Source organism: Moschus berezovskii, chromosome 8 (assembly GCF_049115385.1).
Source record: "Moschus berezovskii isolate FMDL1 chromosome 8, NW_MosBer_1.0, whole genome shotgun sequence".
NCBI classification, from domain to species: domain Eukaryota; kingdom Metazoa; phylum Chordata; class Mammalia; order Artiodactyla; family Moschidae; genus Moschus; species Moschus berezovskii.
In genome coordinates this window covers 28100824-28120922 of record NC_142467.1, presented here as the reverse complement: position 1 = coordinate 28120922, position 20099 = coordinate 28100824, and the positions used below count along the sequence as shown (strand labels likewise).

Here is a 20099-nt window from a genome sequence, read left to right as displayed (position 1 = left end):
ACTTGATCTCCTGTGATCACCACACAGTGTTCCATGTGCATAAATTCCTAATCTGTAGCCTTGTGTTTTAGAGTCCCACAGATCTAATGGCATGTAAGACATGCCTGCATTTCTGGTTACCACGTCAAATCCAATATGTCCCCAAAAATGAATCACCATCATCTACCTTCAGTGTCCTCCTTCCCTCACTTTTGAAAATTTCAGTCCCATTATCCCTAGCCCATCACTCAGACTTAAAATCTCAAACATCATTGCAATGGCTTTAACAGGTCCTTTTGCTCCCAGTATTTCCTCTCTCTTTGATCCAGTTTAAATGTTGGTGTCAGAGGAAAAATTCATAATGAAAAACAATCAAGGATTCAGATCATATATAGGAACGAACTTAGTAAGTTATAAAATTGTACTATGTTAGTTCTTTTCCATGTTCATTATTATGTTGTTACCCAGCTGAGGAGTTTTCAATGACTACCTGCACTTTTTTTTAACAAAGGCTTTTTTTTTAATTGAAATATAGTTGATTTACAATGTTGTGTTATTTTTCAGGTGTACAGTTCAGTTATACATACATATATACATATTATTTTTCATATTCTTTTCCATGATACTAATAATTTATTACAGGATATTGAATCTAGTTCCCTGTGATATATAGTACCTATTACCTATACTTTTCAAATAAATTCTAAACTCTTGGACTGGGCATTTGAGACCGTATAAGATCCACCCCATGTATATTTTTCACTTATTTGCTTTTGAACATTTCATGCCCTGGACAACTGAAATTATTCACTGTTCTTTCATAGCTTCATTGAAGAGCCTCCTCACTCATGCTTTGCTTTGTCCTGGAACACCTATCTTCTAATCCATCCTTCCATGCCTCTCTCCTTGAGACCAACAATTGAATTCTGCCAGGAGGAGAGGCCCTAAGCATGGGAGTAATGGAATTCCATGGTGCATAGGATAACTGTGACTTCAGGGACTAGTTAATATAAATCTTTGTTTGAAAGTGCCAGGCGTGAAAAGGCTACGAAGAAGTATTTTAATTTAGGGGGACGGGGTGGGCAAAAAGTTTTATGGAACATGAGCAGTAGGACGCCAGTGAGTACTTTCAAAAGTGGGAATGATGTTGTTGTATGGCAGAAACCAACACAATATTGTAAAGCAATTATCCTCCAATTAAAAATTGATAAATTTTTCAAAAATAAATAAATAAAAATAGAGAATCTGAAAAAAAAGAAGTGGGAATAGAGGATCTGAGGTTGGAGTCTAGATGTTTGGACAATCTGGAGTTTTGATGTCAAGAGTCGTGGGAGGATGAATTAGGAGATACAGTCATTTGCAAGAAGGGATGGGGTGAGGGGAGGAACAGCTGCAGTGACCGAGGACATATGAGAGCTGCTTTGGAAAATTCTCAAGCCTCGAGTCCTTCCGAGTCTCTCCCAGTAGACTCATATCCATCTCCATTGTGGATTTGCCTGAGATCTGAGAGCTAATAAAGCCTCCTCTGAATCACATAAACTGGCTACACCATTTTCAATAAAGAGAAAGATGAATAAATTAAATTCTACCCTTCTTTGTGTGTGTGGTTCATTTAACTTGCACAGACAAAGGACAACTGAAATCTGGAAAGTTCCCAAGGATTTATTTTTTTGTGCTTGTCAGCACACCTGAGTAAAACCAAACTCCTAAGCATTATCTAATCTAACTTTACAGGTGGCTTCAGGGAGAAATAAATATCTAAATGCTCAGGGGCAAGTCAAGTGTAAAATATGCTTTGTGAAAATGCCTGGTGAATTTTGACATGACATTCTTTATTATAATAATGAATGATCTGATAGTAAAGGGCCCTCGGGCTTTTGAGGCTCATTGGTGTCAATTTGGGGAAGGATAAAGGATTGTATTTTCAAGCTTTGCTGTTATGCTTTATTTTGGAAGTCTTTTTAGAAGTGTTCATAATTTATTATTCAATAAGAGCAACAAAAAATAGATCTGCCATAGAATTTTTATATGAAAGATCTAAAATTATCATCAAGCTATAAATTTATCTCATGGTATTTAGTCTGTGTCAACTCAACTTTGAAAATGAATATAGAAAAGTTAGAATTTTACTTCCTGGTTATTCATATCAGCTTTAATATTTGTGACAGATTCTCAAATTTCCCACTAGCCTGCTTTACCTGAAGACATACATGTCCAGCTCAGTAAATGGTGACTCCATCCTTCCAACTGTTCAGGCCATGACCATGGAGTCAGCCCTGACTTCTCTCTTTTGTATGTCCAACATTCAAATGATCAGCGTATCCTATTGATTCCATCTTCACAATAGAGACGGAATCCAACCAGTCACCTTTCAGATCCTTCATCACCAGCTTCCTGGTCCAAGCAACCATCATCTATGGCCTGTTCATTATAGTAGCCTTATCCTTCTTTTGGCCTTCCTGCTTCACTCTTCCTCCATATAATCTACTCTCAAAAGAGTAGCCAATTCAGTTCAGTGATCCTTTAAAATCTCATGTTCTTCTACTTAAAACTTTTCAGTATTCTCCCATTTCTCCCAAAGTAAAGGTCCTTCAACATTTTTTAAAGTCTCCCAGCCCCTGCGAAATCTACCCCTGATCTCATCATCCCATTTACTTGTCTGACCTCACCTCCAGGAGCTCTCTCCCCTGCTGAGCTATAGCCACATTGCCTTCCTTACGCCTCTCTAATCACCACATACTAGTAGTAACCTCTGTGACTCTTCCCTCCAACCTGAGTTTTCTGTTCCTGACCCCCTAGAAGCTCCATCCCCAGCATCAGAACTGCCAACCTTAAAGCCTGCAGTCGACCGTCATCAGGAGAAAACAGTTCCAACCATGCTCCTTTAAATTCTTCTATCAAAGTCACATGTTTCCTCTAAGCATGACAAACAGCTGGATCATATGTGATGGAAAGAAAAGGGAAGATGGGGAGACCTAGTGGAACTAAAAATTTATGAGAACAAAGCCTTAAGCCACTAGTTAGTTCCAATAGTACTTCATGTTACTTTATATTCTTAAGTTTCATTAAAGCTAGAAATTTCATATGAACCTTTCTATACCACTTAGAAGAGACGCTTCCCAGGTGGCACAGTGGTAAAGAATCTGCCTGCCAATTCAGGAGACACAAGAGACACGAATTCAATCTCTGAGTTGGGAAGATCCCCTGGAAAAGGAAATAGCAACCCATTCCAGTATTCTTGGCTGGAAAATTCCATGGACAGAAGAGGCTAGTGGGCTACAGTCCATGTGGTTTCAAAGAGTAGAAGAGAAACATGAGTATATCTACATGTTTAAAGACCATAGTTCCTAGGCACCCAACTAAAGCTCTTAGAGTGAGTTCTCTTCCAGATTTTGAGAAATACTGCTCAGCTTTGGCAGACAGAAATATTTCATCATTGATACCTCTAGCCTAAGCAAACAACTGAATTAAGATTACGAATTTTAAGGTCTTAGACTGACCAAAAAATAAAAGAAACCAAACAGCCCCCCAAAATGCATGTTCTATGAGGTCCAGATTAGGAAGCACTGATGAAATTCACCAAAGCAAGCCTTACTATTTTAAGTATGTATTACACGTTTTCTTAATAAAACAAGACTGTCCACATAATTCATCTCTAGTGGCTTTTGAGCAGATTCAGGATAAAGATCAGATTTCCAAGACTGACTGAAAATATGCTCACCCTTTGGGAACACAGAAAAGGAAATCTAATGATGCAGAAATAGTCATAGAGCAGCCAGGAAAGAAAGAAAATTGGAGAAGCCCAGACTGGATGGCAAAAGTTACACCCAAAGAGCTTGAAGTCAGTAATCAAACACCTCCTTAAACTATGCTTGACGATTTCAAGGGGTGGGGAACTAAGAGAGTGACTGACACTGATCTTCACTTGCTTTTCAAATATATTGTGATTTTTGCTTGATTTCATCAGTAGAAGAACACATTACCTTTTTTATCTTATGGTGAATTACTAAATGATTTTAAACTGATCAAATTTTGTCCAGAAATTGGCATTCTTTTTCTATGAGTCTATATTTCTCAAACTCTTGGAGTTTCCTGAAATTCCCAGTAAGAATTCTAGATATCATAGTGTTAATTTGACTTCCTGTTAAAAAATATTTGCTTCCACTATTAATTCCAGATCCCCTTTACATTCCTTTTTTTCCCCCTCACATGTTTTACTGTTTTCCATTTTAATGGATTAATAAAATTTTAGGATATTTAAAGATAAAAATACTTACCTTTCTTAATTCCTCAATAGTAGCACTTTTATTTACTTTTTGGTTTTTCTGTTATTTCTTCCTATATCTCTATATTATGAATTTATCTATCAGCTTTTGTTTTGTTCATTATAGTCATAATCTACTATTAGTTTATTTTGTTCTGTGTCAAGAAATACTTCTATTTTTTTAATATGTGGTTTATTACTGTTTGCTGCTGCTGCTGCTGCTAAGTCACTTCAGCCGTGTCCGACTCTGTGTGACCCCATAGATGGAAGCCCACCAGGCTCCCTCGTCCCTAGGATCCTCCAGGCAAGAACACTGGAGTGGGTTGCCATTTCCTTCTCCAATGTGTGAAAGTGAAAAGTGAAAGTGAAGTCGCTCAGTCGTGTCCGACCTTTAGCGACTCCATGGACTGCAGCCTACCAGGCTCCTCCATCCATGGGATTTTCTAGGCAAGAGTACTGGAGTGACTTGCCATTTTGCTGCTGCTGCTGCTAAGTCACTTCAGTCGTGTCCGACTCTGTGTGACCCCATAGACGGAAGCCCACCAGGCTCCCCTGTCCTTGGGATTCTCCAGGCAAGAACACTGGAGGGGGTTGCCATTTCCTTCTCCAATGTGTGAAAGTGAAAAGTGAAAGTGAGGTCAGTCAGTCGCGTCTGACCCTTAGCGACCCCATAGACTGCAGCCTACCAGGCTTCTCCATCCATGGGATTTTCTAGGCAGGAGTACTGGAGTGGCTTGCCATTTTAGCTAACACCTATTGAGGACTTTTTGTGGGTTAAGCACCGTTACAAGCACTTTGTGTAAAGTAACTCATTTAAGCTTCACAACACTATAAAATACGTAATTATTATTATTTCTATCTTTTTTTTTTTTGACAGATTTAACAATGAATTTTTAAAAAAAGCATAGTATATACTTATCCCAGAAATTTAAGTTTGGCTCATCACAAATAAATAGAACCAAAAATAGCCAAGATAATTTACCACATAAATTATAGGAGAAACACCTATAGATTATAGGAGAAACATCTCAAAAGATACAGAGAAAGCATTTGATAAATTTCAATACTCATTTGTGGTAAAAAATCTCTAACAAACTAGGTATAGAAAATAAATTTCTTTATCTAATACAAGAGATCAAAAATCTATAATAAAAACACATCCAAAGCTTTTGTTTGAATCACATATAAGATGTATCTGAACTGAACTGAAGGTAGGATATTTAAAGAATCAATTCAAATAATCATTTCTCTGATACCAGTAGGTGAGACCCTTTGAGATGCTGTGGAAACTCTGAATTCTGTGTCTTCAAGGGCAGTTAAGCATTTGCCATGACCTGATATTTTAGTTTCCCAGAATGTTAGAGCAGTAGTCTGAAACCTCGGTGTACCTTGGCCTGGTAGTCTGGGAGGCTTGATGGAGATGACATGACTGTTTGCACATGGTGGGGGGAAGGAACTCATTTAAGTCTATCTCCTTTCCTCAAGGTCCCCTTAGACGTCACCTTCCTGCTGTATAATACAGTGCACTTCTACTCCACACATTTCCATTTTAGCAGCTCTGCTCCATACTGTATTTGCCCTGTCCTTGCTCTAACTATGGAGGCGGGTGACAATATTATTTCTATCCTATAGAAAGAAAATTGAATAAAATAGAAATCAAGAAAATTTCTAGATTCATACAGCCAGTAAGAATTTTAGAGATAGTGCTCCTAACAAGTTTGTAATACTATCTTTTTAGGTAGTCTATTCAGTTGTTAACCACTTTTCACATTCTAATAAGAATACATATAAAATCCATACAATACTAAGTAGTGTGCTGTAGTTATACTTAGCTTCTTATTTTTGGCTGCACCTTGCAACATGTGGAATCTTAGTTCCCTGACCAGGGATCGAACCTGCACCCCTTGCATTGGTAACGTGGAATCTTAACCACTGGACCACTGGGGAAGTCCTATACTTAGTTTCTTATCTGGTTTGTTTTCTTAGAGTTCCTATGTGTTTTGTTTTGGTTTGGTTTGGTTTATTTCTTACTTTGTCTGCCCTTTCTGTCTCCTAGATTGTTTTAGTATCTCAAGAATAGTATTAAGTATTTTTTCCTTCAATACCTTTTCCCAAGCCTTCCATTATCCTGCTCCAAGGTTTTCTGATTTCTCTCCAGGATGGATCATCCAAGTCCTCTCCTAGACTGGATCATCTGTTTGTTAGACTTTACATTTTGTTCTTTTCTTGATTTACTGTCTCACTGTGCTATGGCATATCCTCAAGCAATATCCTAAGACATAGGATAGTACCTTTCAGGGGAGCTACATTTCTGAAGGTTTTTTAAAATGTGTTCTTCTTTGGACAGTTGGCTTGACTGCTTTTCAGTTCAGTTCAGTTCAGTTGCTCAGTCGTGACCGATTCTTTGCAACCCCATGAATCACAGCACGCCAGGCCTCCCTGTCCATCGCCAACTCCCGGAGTTCACTCAAACTCATTGCCATCAAGTCGGTGATGCCATCCAGCCATCTCATTCTCTGTCGTCCCCTTCTCCTCCCGCCCCCAATCCTTCCCAGTATCAGAGTCTTTTCCAGTGAGTCCACTCTTCGCATGAGGTAGCCAAAATATTGGAGTTTCAGCTTTAGCATCAGTCCTTCCAATGAACACCCAGGATCGATCTCCTTTAGAATGGACTAGTTGGATCTCCTTGCAGTCCAAGGGACTCTCAAGAGTCTTCTCCAGCACCACAGTTCAAAAGCATCAATTCTTCGGCGATCAGCTTTCTTCACAGTCCAACTCTCACATCCATACATGACCATTGGAAAAACCATAGCCTTGACTAGATGGACCTTTCTTGGCAAAGAATGTCTCTGCTTTTTAATATATTATCTTTTAGTTGAACATAATTTCCACTTAAAGATTTGAAGGCATTCCTCCATTATCTCCTAGCATTCAAAATTGTTGACCGGATAACCAGTGCCAAATTTACACTTGTCATTTTGTTGATGTGCTGTTTCTTCTCCTTGGAAATCACTAGGATAATCTTTCCCCATGATATTCTGAAAATCTATGCCAATATAACAGTGTGGGCTCTAATATTTGATGCACTGGGGACTCCCTGGACTTATTTAGTCTGAAGACTTTTGTCTTCTACTCTAGGAGACCTCCTTTCTTGTTTCCTCCCTTCTATCTTCCCTGTTCTCTTTCTAAAATGCCTATGAAGAGGATGTTGAGCTTTTGAATAAGTATATATGTGAATAAATGTCTTACAGCCATGAAATTAAAAGACGCTTACTCCTTGGAAGGAAAGTTATGACCAACCTTGATAATATATTAAAAAGCAGAGACATTACTTTGCCAGCCAAGGTCCGTCTAGTCAAGGCTATGGTTTTTCCCGTGGTCATGTATGGATGTGAGAGTTGGACTGTGAAGAAAGCTGATCGCCGAAGAATCGATGCTTTTGAACTGTGGTGTTGGAGAAGACTCTTGAGAGTCCCTTGTACCGAAAGGAGATCCAACCAGTCCATTCTAAGGGAGATCGATCCTGGGTGTTCATTGGAAGGACTGATGCTAAAGCTGAAACTGCAATCCTTTGGCCACCTCATGCAACGAGTTGACTCACTGGAAAAGACTCTGATGCTGGGAAAGGTTGGGAGCGGGAGGAGAAGGGGACGACCGAGAATGAGATGGCTGGATGGCATCACTGACTCTGTGGACATGAGTTTGAGTGAACTCCGGGAGTTGGTGATGGATAGGGAGGCCTGGCGTGCTGTGATTCATGGCGTCGCAGAGAGTCGGACACGACTGAGCGACTGAACTGAACTGAACTGATGTCTTACAATGTTTCTCTAATATTTTCTGTCTTTTTAGCATTTGGGTTTTTATTCTAGAAAGTGCACTCAACAATATTCTAACCACTCATTTTTTTACTTTCTATGTTTTAGTTTCAGACAACATATTTTAAAGTATCTAGAGCTCTTTTTGTTCTCTCATTTTCCTTTTTCATTGCATCCTGTTTCATTTATGGGTGCAGAGTCTTCTCTAATTTCTCTAATACAACTTAGAAGAGTTTTTTCTTTATGGGTGCAGAGTCTTCTCTAATTTCTCTAATACAACTTAGAAGAGTTTTTTCCTGAATTCGGAACTCACTATCTCCTCTAGGATCATTTATTTTTTTCCTGTTTGTTAATTTTGATCTTTCTCTTTGTTTGTTGCTGCAAGCTTTTCTCATACTCAGTGTCCTTTGTTTTTCAATTAGAGTTAAGCATGAGGCCACAGAAGTCAGTCTGTGATCTCTCTGGTGGTAGTGGGGCTTGTCAACTGGCCAGCTGTCACACCGGGGACTTTGAAATGACAGAACAGGGGCATCTGCCCCAGGGCTTCTCCTGGCTGTCTTGGTTTAGATTGTTCATTCAGTACAATGAGAAAATATCTTCCCCCTTTTGCCCTTGGTTTGTTTGCTTGTTTAAGGAGTGCTGCCTGGTTTCTAGGACCTCTGTGTGCAGGGGAAGCAAAGGCTATGGCAGGGTGGTCAATATTCTGTACTCCAATTAACCCCCATTCTCTGTCCCTGCTTCACCCCTACTCTCCCCTGTCCCTGTGATCCTATGAACCACATTCTCCAGTGCTGTGCAAAACTAACGGTTTTCCATCTGTCCTGTAGCTCTCCCCTCCCCTTTCAGGCTTCAGCATCCTCTCCTCCAAGTCGAGCAGTCCCAATCATCCTTGTACTTCTAGGAAAGTATTGAAATGTCTAGTCTGATGATTGTTCCCTTCTCATTCTCTCCAATGCTGAGAGTTTATACTTTCACTATTAGTGTTCCGATTCTACCGTCTTCACTAACAGAATGTGCTAAACGTTGTGGTTTGGCTATTGGACATTTTATGTAGGCCCATTTTTCTCCAAAATATACCTCTCTTCAGCCTTTCAGTACTGAAGATTTCCCTTTTCAGGTCTTCTGATTCTTCCCCCACTATGTAATGAGGCTCAGTTATGGGTTTTTTTAGGAAGCTCTGAGTGATTAGAAAATGAAGCCAGGGCTGGAAGGACTGTTCTTGCCATAAGCACAGGGGAGGCAAGCTGTAGTCCATCTCAGTGTTGATAGGTGTCTCTGCGTGACCTATTTCAAAATTTTCTGCTTTGGTAGACATTTTTAAAAGACTTACTTGGTAATATATTAAGTCTCTAGCTCAAGTTGAGAAACTGCCATATCAGGCAACTGAAGTGTTATCATCAAGTTCTGCTACTTGTCACATACAAGTAACTGTGTGCGTAATAGTTATAGGGTCGGGATGTTGCCAACTCCTGCTTTTCCATTGTGCAATGGGACAGAAAATCCTCCTGTGAGGCCCAGCCACGGGAATGCGGGTCTCTGTGGCCACTAAAGCAATAGTCACGTTATGTCACTTTTAAACTTCCCTTAAGGAGAAGTATGTATTCCTACATTAAGCATCTATCCCAGTTCAATTAATCCTGCCAGTAAATTGCGCGTGTGTTCAGTCGTTTCAGTCTTGCCCAACTCTTTGAGACCCCATGGGCTGTAGCCCACCAGGCTCCTCTGTCCATGGGATTCTCCAGCCAAGAATACTGGAGTGGGCTGCCACGCTTTTCTCCAGGGGATCTTCCTGACCCAGTGATCGAACTTGAGTCTCTTGTATTGCAGACAGATTCTGTACTCACTGAGCCACCTGGGAAGCCTGCCAGTAAATTACCAGTATGATAAGTATCCGCAAAATACCATTGGAAATGTGCATTTTTAATGTGTAAGTTTATAAACCTTCTTGAAGTGTGATTGTGTTCCCTTGGCGAAAAAGTTCTAAGTCCTCTGCCCATGCCCCACTTTTACATTAAAGCTTCCACTCCCTGGAAGATACGTTTTCCCATTTTGAAAGAATTTTGAAATTCTTGTGTGTATCACTTGATGACTTTATTAAAAATGCAAAATCCTAGGCCTTGAGCTCAGAAAAATTGATTTAGTGAAGGTGGACTATGGCCCAGGAATCTGCATTGAAAAAATTGTGCAGATTATTCAAATGGAGGACGTGCTTGGATCTTCCTTTAAGAATCTCACTCTAAGGCGTACAGGAGAAAGAGGCAGATTAATTAAGAAGCCAGTGTCTTTTGATAAATAAGAGAAAACAGGGCAGAGAAAATCAGTATGCAGAGGGCTCTAAAAGACTTGAGTCCCACTAGAGCTAAATAGATGGTAATTCTTCACATTATACTTGTAAATGTATAACCAAAAAGATATAAAAGTCATTCTCAGGATAATTTCATTTTTTAAAGAAAAACTCATTTACTTATATAAAGAACTTTTAATTATCACAGTGCCAAACTTTGAAATGACCGTGTTTCCATTCTCTTTGTGAAATACTAATTCTACAGAATCATATTTCTTCTGCATACTGGACTGACGTGTCTCACCAAACACAAAAGACACACAACCTCAACTTGCCCTTTTAAAATAAATAGTAGTTTTCGCACTTGTCTCTTGCCCTCAAGTCTTTCCCAGCATCAGGGTCTTTTCCAGTGAGTCAGCTCTTCATATCATGTGGGCAAAGTATTACAGCTTCAGTTTTAGCATCAGTCCTTCCAACAAATATTCAGGGTTGATTTCCTTTAGGATTGACTGATTCGATCTCCTTGCAGTCCAAGGGTAGGAGGAAAAGGGGGCAACAGAGGATGAGATGTTTGAATGGCATCACTGACTCAATGGACATGAGTTTGAGCAAATTTCAGGAGATAGTGAAGGACAGGGAAGCCTGGTGTGCCGCAGTCCATGGGGTTGCAAAAGTCGGACATGACTTAAGAGACTGAACAATAACAATACATGTCTCTTCCCAGGAATATCTCTTAGTCTCTGAACCTCTGTATATTCTTTCCTTGTGTCAGGGCAAACCGCAATCTCAAAGACAGAAGTGAACAGGTAAACACGTTGAAACTAGAAGCGCTTCTTAGCTGTCAACTGTTTCACTCAAAGGTAAGATCCCCAAAGGGATCTATCTGGTTGAAGATAAGTATTCAAATAAAGTCAGTACTACATTCAAACTATTCATTTTATAAAGAACTGTTTTTCACTATGTTATCATAAAAGCAAACAGGTAGAAACCTGCAGACTCAAACTGTGAGGGAAGTAAAAGTGACAGAAGCCTTTGTTAGTTCCTGAAGTAGCTCGCCCTCCTTCTTCCTCTTGTGTGCATCCACTGACAAGCAGTTATGATTGCTTTATAGATATTAAATTCTGCTGGAAAGTTCCTCACTCACATGCTGGAAAAGCCTAGCATGATGGAGCCCCAAGTAACCTCGGCCAGATGCCAAGTGAAATTTCTCCTAAACATGACTGTTTTGCCTATTTCCACAATCCCAGACAAGGGTGGCTTCAAATCTGTTTACCACCCACCCCATCCTTCTACTGGATTAACAAAAGCCCTCAACTAACTGCCCTTGTTCTCCAAATTGTCCCTTCGGACCTGCATTTCTCACCTGGCTGTCAATCTGTGGCCACTGTTTACTGGCTGACCCATGGACTGACTTAGCAAAGCTCAGGTCTGCTCACCTTGCTGTTTTAAAGATATTTTGATCCCAAAACAATTAGCTTCTTTTTATATTCAATAGGTAGAAATGTCCTCAATCATGAGGCTTGTCACACAAGAGGGAGGAGAAAATAGAGGTGGTGAAGGGAAAATAAAGGGGTCCCTGGATGTCTGCTGTGAGCCAGCACTGGTTCTGCATTTGAACCCTGCACCCTCCTCCTTCAACAGGGACGGAAATGGGTACAAGTCTTTTCATTCCATTATTTATCTTGTGAGTCAGACTTCATTTTTTTTTTTTTTTAAAAAAGGCTCAGTTTACTTATAACATATTGTGGCCAAAAATAAAACTAAAATCAACAGAAGTGCTAGTTCACTTATATTATATAGGGTGACGAGAATATACAATACCTTATGCCAAGTAAGTATCAGTGTATCAACCAGCTTCGTCCATTCAGAATACATGTATTGATGGCCTACTCTATGCCCGGCACTGAGTTGAAATAAAGGTCCCAATCTACTCTCTTTGGCAGCACAGATAATAAAATTGGAATGAAACAAAGAAGATAAGCATGGCCACTGTGCAAGGATGGCATGCAAACTTGTAAAGCATTCTGTATTAAAAAGAGAGAGAGAGAGACCTCACTATTACATACATATCAACCAAACTTAAAAATGTAGTCTTAATTTCCACCTGCCACTTGAGTTTATTTATTGTAATTTAAAAAAAATTAGTCATTTCTTGCTCTTTAGTATCACAAAAGATTTTCTGTTTTCAAAATCTTCTATTATGGTTCATATGTCATCATTTCTCAAACTATGGTTGGTTCATGCTGGGATGGAACTGCCATACAGGGACTTAGAGTCTAGTTGTCAAAATATATTAATCAGAATACGATGATCTAACATTATAACCATGTTTGTGATACTACCTAATAACAATAATTATTTCCTCTTTTTCCCCTAGATACTAATGGTCTAATTTAGAGAGATACTATATTAGTACAATAACTGAAAACATTCAAAATCAAAGTATTTCCATTATATCTTTTTCAAATATTTATTTTTATTTATTTATTGGTCTGCGCCAGGTCTTAGGCATAGCCTGTAAGATCATTGATCATCATTGTGGCACACAGGATCTTGAACTGTGGCATATGAACTTTTAGCTGCAGCACATGGGATCTATTTCCATGACTAGGGATTGAACCTGGGCCCCATGCACTAGGATCATAGAATCTTAGCCATTAGACCACTAAGGAAGTCTCTTCATTAGATTTTTATTTTTTCCTTTTAATTACAATAGAACATGAGTTTAGCTTTCTTCATTTTACAATACTTTACATTATAGTACATCTAATGAATGAAAACAGGTGATTTTCTTGGCTCTATGATTAAGTTTTTTGGGCCCAGGAGTAGAAATAGGCTGCTCTGTGCAGACAGGTGAGAGCACCAAGCAAAGGAAGCTGAGAAGGGTAATAGAGGAGATAATTAGGCCTATGAGAATGAATAAAGTAATGTCAAGTAAATAATTTAATTCAAGCTGTTTTCATTAATATTTAAAAAGCTAGAGGAAAGCAGGGTTTGGGGCTGTCTCCTTCTAGTACCTATAAAGTACATGTGTAGCATTAAAAATTTCTGTTGCCTGTCTAGACTTTTAAAAACGTAGCTCAGGGATTAGTTTAGCCATAAAAGGTCTGAGATTAATACCTAGGATTTTGACTCCTAATGCAATGGTTTTTCACAACCATATACAATAGCCTGATCTTCAGCAAGAGATATTTTGCTGAAAGGAACTTTCTTATAGGACATAAAGGCAAATAATGATCTATTCTGGAATGCCCAGTGGAATCCTTTAGCTTTAGTCTTCAAGATTCAAGTGTGAGCAGCTGTCATAAAGAGCAAGTTCTCAGCAGAAACAAGGGCATGAACACAGGGGTGAGCAGAGGTGGAGGGAATAAGCACTGTCTCTCTCTTCTCTCCTGTCCTGCCTGAGGCCAAAATGTTCCCATGACTCTCATTTCAGTGATGAAGTCAGAGGTAGCACTTGTAGATTGGCCAAATACTCACAAAAGCACTGCTCTTCCTTTCAGTACCCATCTAATCTGAAAACCGGGGCCATTGTAATCTTTGACCTCTGGATTCAACCACAGGGTTTAGAAAGTTGTACATTGGATGCTAAGCTAATCAACTATTTTCCTGTCATTTTCTAACACTCATTTGATAAATCTCATGACAAGACCTAACACAATTTAAACACAACTTAAAAACCTGCTTTTAGATATTATAAAAACACATAAAGAATTAGTTGATAAAACTAATTATGCGGGGCGGATTCATGTCAATGTATGGCAAAGCCAACCAATATAATATTGTAAAATAATTAGCCTCCAATAAAAATAAATAAATAAACTAATTATGTAATAGGAAGGTCAGAAATTGAGCTTTTATAATTAATAATAGAAATCACACCACACAAAGAAAGTAAGTGCTACTTACCCCATTTTTCTTCATTTCTGGAAATGATGGATGATAGTCTCAGAACTTCATGAAGTGGAGGTAATTCTGTGAAAAACAATCAATTAGATGGGTCAAATTAGGCTATCAGTCATTTACATCTAGGTATCCCCATTAACATTGACAATCTGATCAAAGTTTTGGCTCTCCAGCTGGTCACCATAAATTATATTCACTACACCCTAAATTTGTAGTGTTCAGTCTCGATTAAAAATAATTTGAAATTAAATTGGCAAGGGTGTACTGGGTGACGATTGAAATGTAAAGCAATGCGGGCCAGAGGGTAAAGTTAAATTTGAACCAAAGCCATAGCATCTTGTTATAAATATGCTTAAAACGTTAAGTCTTTTGTCTTTGCCAAATGATGTGGGAAACTGAGGAAATTCTGTGGAGATAATTAAAAGAAAGTAAAGAGAAATCCAAAATTGCCTTTGATTTGAGGTATTCAAAAAATATATGTAAAGATTTGGGGGTTTGCTTTGACTTGAATTATCTAAACATAATTGCTATAAATTTCTCCATTTCAGTTATTATGTTTCTAGGGGTCTTTCAAATAAGCGATAAAAGCCACTATTTAGAAGCATGCTTGTTGAACAACAGCTAGAGTGAGCTGATAAGTATAATCTATACAAACACACAAATCCCCACCATATTTCCTTTCTTCTCCTGACTTCTTTCTTGAAAATATCTACAATTTTAATTGTCAAATATTCTTTTTTAAAGTAATCAAATACAGTTTAGTCTTAATTATAAGTTTTACAGTTTTCCTTACTCAGTTATTATTATTTTTAATTCATAGCTTTTCCTTATATATTTTATTCTTTTTTCCTATAACCTATCCTCTAGAAGTTCTTTCTGAGAAATTCTGTGAGTGGTAAACTTCATGACTCTTTTCAGACCTTAATATTAGTCTGCTATCTTGGTTCAAAATTATTTTCCCAAATAAATCTAAAGAAATTGTTTCACTTTTTTTTTTCAGTGTTGCTGATGGAAAATCAATAGAATGTATTGTTCTAGCACAAAGTAGGTAGATTCTGGAATTTAAAGAATGAAAGAGATAAAGGAGCTCAGGATTTTTCAGTGAGTGATTAATCTGAGCAAGGAGAGAAGGATGGACAAAAGAGGGGTAATGAGAGTTTGAAAAGAGTAGGATCAATGGATTGGACTTCTTGACAAGGTCAAAACATAGTTACAGTGGGCAGACAGAGTAGATTTGATGGTTGATTTTATGTCTCTATTTGACTGGCCGATAAGGCCCAGATAGTTGGTCAAATATTATTCTAGATGTTTCTGTCAGAGTGTTTTTGGATGAGATTAACATTTAAATTGGTGTACTTTGAGTAAAGCAGATTGCTTTCCTTTAGGTGGCTGGGCCTCATCCAAGCAGTTGGAGGCCTTTGGACTTGAATTGCAACATCAGTTCTGCCCTGGGTCTCAAATCTGCCAGCCTGCCCTGAAGATTTTTGACTTGCCAGTTCTCTGTAATTACATTAGCCAGTTCCTTAAAGTCAATCTCTCTCTCTCTCTCCCATATCTATCTATAGTCTACCTAGGTTCTGTTGAAGAACCCTGACAAATACAATAGGTGAGCTGGAAGTACACAAGGTCATGACAGAAGGTAAAATTGAGGATTTCTGATTGACTTATCTGAATGATTATATGTAATCTCTAGTCGGTTAAAAACATTAGTAAATTTTGTCCAAAATGCTTAACCCATTCACAGGGCATTAATAAAGCAATGGGAGTGTTTAGTCATATACAACATCCCATTTTCTTAGAATATGCTTAAGGTTAAGCTTTGTTCTTAAGGATAATTCAGATGATAAAAATAAATAATAGTAATAGTGATAATGATGGGGACATTGGTAGTAATAGTGATATTAACAGGTAAAAATAATAAGCACTTTGTGTCAGGCTCTTTTAAGCACTCCATGTGTATTACTCCATTTAAACTTTACAATAATTATAAGTATATTGGGCTGAATTGGAATGGAGTGCTCAGTCCTGTCTGACTTTTTGTGGCCCCATGAATTGCAGCCTGCCAGACTCCTCTGCCCATGGAATTTTCCAGCCAAGAATACCGGAGTGACTTGCCATGCCCTCCTCCAGGAGATCTTCCCGACCCAGGGACTGAAACAGCATCTCTTGTGTCTCCTGCATTGATCGGTGGATTTGTGACCACTAGTGCCACCTGTAGAGCCCATACAAGCACACTGGTTAGCTTTAGTTTGCTGTTGTTGTTTAGTTGGTAAGTCAGGTCTGACTCTTTGTGACCCATGGACTACAGCATGCCAGGCTTCCCTGTCCTTCACTATCTCCCAGAGTTTGTTCAAATTCATGTCCATTGAGTCAGTGATGCCATCCAAACATCTCATCCTCTGTTGCCCCCTTCTCCTTCTGCCCTCAATCTTTCCAGCATTAGGGTCTTTTCCAATAAGTGGACTCTTCGCATCCAGTGGCCAGAGTATTGGAGCTTCAGCATCAGTCCTTCCAATGAATATTCAGGGTTGATTTCCTTTAGGACTGACTGGTTTGATCTCCTTACTGTCCAACGGACTCTCAAGAGTCTTCTCCAGCACCACAGATTGAAGGCAGCCATTCTTCAGTGCTCAGCTTTCTTTATGGTCTAATTCCCACATCTGTACATGACTACTGGAAAAATGTCTCTGCTTTTTAATATGCTGTCTAGGTTTGTCATAGCTTTTCTTCCAAGGAGCAAACATCTTTTAATTTTGTGGCTGCGGTCACCATCCACACTGATTTTAGAGCCTGAGAAAAGAAACTCTGTGACAGATTTTAGAATCTGTTTCCACTTTTCCCCCTGTCTATTGGTCATGAGGGCTTCTCAGGTGGTGCTAGTGGTAAAGAATCTGCCTGCCAATGCAGGAGACCTAAGAGAAGGGGCTTGATCCCTGGATTAGGAAGATCCCTTGGAGGAGGGCAACCCACTCCAGTATTCTTGCCTGGAGAATCCCATGGACAGAGGAGCCTGGCGGGCTACAGTCTATAGGGTCACACAGAGTCGGAAATGACTGCAGTGACTTAGCACAACACTGCATTAGCTGTGAAGTGATGGGACCAGATACCATGATCTTACATTTTTGAATGTTGAGTTCTAAGTTAGCTTTTTCACTCTCCTCTTTCACACTCATCAAGAGGCTCTTTAGTTCATCTTTGCTTTCTGCCATTAGAGTGGTCATACCTGAGGTTGTTGATATTTTTCCCCACAATCTTGATTCCAGCTTGTGCTTCATCCAGCCTGGCATTTTGCATGTTGTACTCTGCATATGTTAAATAAGCAGGGTGACAATATATAGCTTTGATGTACTCCTTTCCCGATTTTGAACCAGTCTGTTGTTCTACGTACAGTTCTAACTGTTGCATCTTGACCTGTATACAGGTTTCTCAGGAGTTACATACAGCTTTACTTTAGAGATGAAGAAACAAAAACATATAAAGGTGAAACAAATGATCTAAAACTACACAACAACTAAATGGTGATGTGGTGCTGGAAACTAGATCTGCTTTACCACTCCACTTACACTTTGTATGTTAACTTGGACACAACTGTAGAATAACAGGCTTCCTGGGTAGCATAAGGAATCTGCCCACAATGTGGGAGACCTGGGTTTGATCCCTGGGTTGGGAAGATCCCCTGGAGAAGGGAATGGCTACCCACTCAAGTATTCTTGACTGAAGAATTCCATGGACAGAGGAGCCTAATGGGCTATACAGCCCATGGAATCTCAAAGGGTCAGACATGACTGAGCAACTAACACACCCGCAATGTAGAATAATCTAGAATCATTACTTTATTCTTCTCCTTTTCCCCTCTACAGCATCTTTGCTCACATGTTACTCTGTCCTCAGTCTTCTTCCTGGATGTTGGTGAGCCTATGTCACTAACTGGATGTTCATGGCCAGGCAATTCATGTCAGCCCTGAAGACCTCACCGTCTCCTTCTACTCTGTGAGGCAATCTTGGCCTCTGTGCCCCTTCCAGCCTCTCAGCTTGTGAGCCTAACATTTATTTCTGTAGTTGTACTTGTTTTCTATGGCTGTGTAACAAATCACTACAAACTTGTTTTAATGCAACACAAAATTATCATCTCAGTTTCTGTGGGTCAGGAATTTTGGTACAGTGTGACAGGATGCTCTGTTCAGGGCCTTACAAGGCTGAAATCAGGAGTCACTTGGGTCTGTGAGCTCATCTGAGGCTCAGGGTCCTCTCCCAAGCTCACCAGTTGTTGGCAGAATTCAGTTCTTTGCGGTTGTAAACTCCCTGTTTTCTTGCTGGCTTGTGGTCAGGGATCATGTTTATCTTTCAGAGGCCACCTATACTTGTCTGACACATGGCCTCTTCAAAGCCGCAGTGTGTATTTTCAAAGCCACCAGGAAAATCTATCTGATTTGTTTCTCTATCTTCTAGAACAGCTATACTAGAGATCATCTGATTAAATCTGACCCAGTCACATTCAAGGAGATCTTTTTCGCCTAAGCAATATGATTTAGAGGGCCATCCATTCTGATACATATTTCTATTGCTTTTTTATTTTTAGCTGCTATATTGCATCCCATTGTTTGAACATAATAATCATCCTTTGGATCTTAGTTCACATGTTTTTTTCAGGAAGGACTGTTCTGATCTGACAAACTCCCCCCAGTATATCATTACCTGTAAATCTGTAAATATATACAGATACTGATAGATAGGAAAATAGATAGATTGGTCAGGACCCCCAATGAGGCATTCTCATAGAACTTGATATTTTTCTTTGTATTTTTTTTTTACTCTTCATCATTATATGGATTACTTTGTTAATTTCTCTTCCCCACCAGTTTATAAGCCCCATGAAAGAAACAATCATGTTTATTTTGCTCACTACTGTGCCCTCATTTCCTAGCATAAAGGAGTTCAAGACCTATTTTTTGAGTGAAGACTGTCTGTTGCAAACATTTCTAACAGTGTGGTTTTAATAGAATTACATGGCTGTGGGCATTGGTGAAACATGGAAGAAAAGTTCAAAGTCAAAACCTCTATCAGTGAGAGCAGGAAACTGGAGGTTGCTGCACACAGGGCAGCAGACTTTGGAGCTGCAATAATGCTGGATTCCTGCAGTGGAGGGACAGATATTGCTTCTCTTTTCTCTATCAATAAAGAATTAAGTTTGTGTTTATGGGGTTCAATGTTGTTTTCTTTTAAGGAAGTTAATTGATGGAAGGTTAAATAAAGCCACAAGTTTTTACTTAAAGAAAACAGAGAAAATGAAGACTTGCTTTAATTATGAGCAATGTGTCAAAAGAAATGTTTCCCGATTTAATCTTTTCTGGGAGTAAAACAATTTTTCCAATAATTCAAATTCTTTAAAAAGTGGGGGCTACATTCTACTCAATCCTTCTCTTATAGACACATACACACACACACACAGAGAATAGTCAGTCAGCTCCCTCTTAGATTACAGCAAACAACATGAATTAATTACTTGTATTAAAGCTTTTCTTTCCAAAGTATTTGCTTTCCAAATATTAGTTTTCCCATATTAGCTGCAGAAAGCACCCCTTTCTGGTTAATGAAGAGTCTCATTCTGGAAAGTGACTATAAAATCCTTAGTACTGCTCCCCCACCTAAAAAACACCCCAAATACCAGAAGCCAAGGGTCAGAAATGTTACACATCCAATTGTGTCTTTTAAAGGCAGCTCAACTGAAATTCTCCTGGAGAAAGAGAGCAGAACAATCTTGGAACGGATTGACTGTTAACATTTGTTCTTAATCTATCAGAATTCTCCTACTCGTGTTCACAGAGTTTCTTAGTATCCTCTGAAGCCTTCT

At 39.1% G+C, this 20099-nt stretch overlaps 1 non-coding gene across 1 annotated transcript; it reads left to right on the top strand.

The window, feature by feature from the left end:
* Positions 1-12269: 12269 nt before the first annotated feature.
* LOC129559638 (U6 spliceosomal RNA) lies at positions 12270-12376 on the top strand. Its single transcript, XR_008686590.1, has one exon. It is a non-coding gene; the product is annotated as a U6 spliceosomal RNA (small nuclear RNA).
* The last annotated feature ends 7723 nt before the right edge of the window (positions 12377-20099 follow it).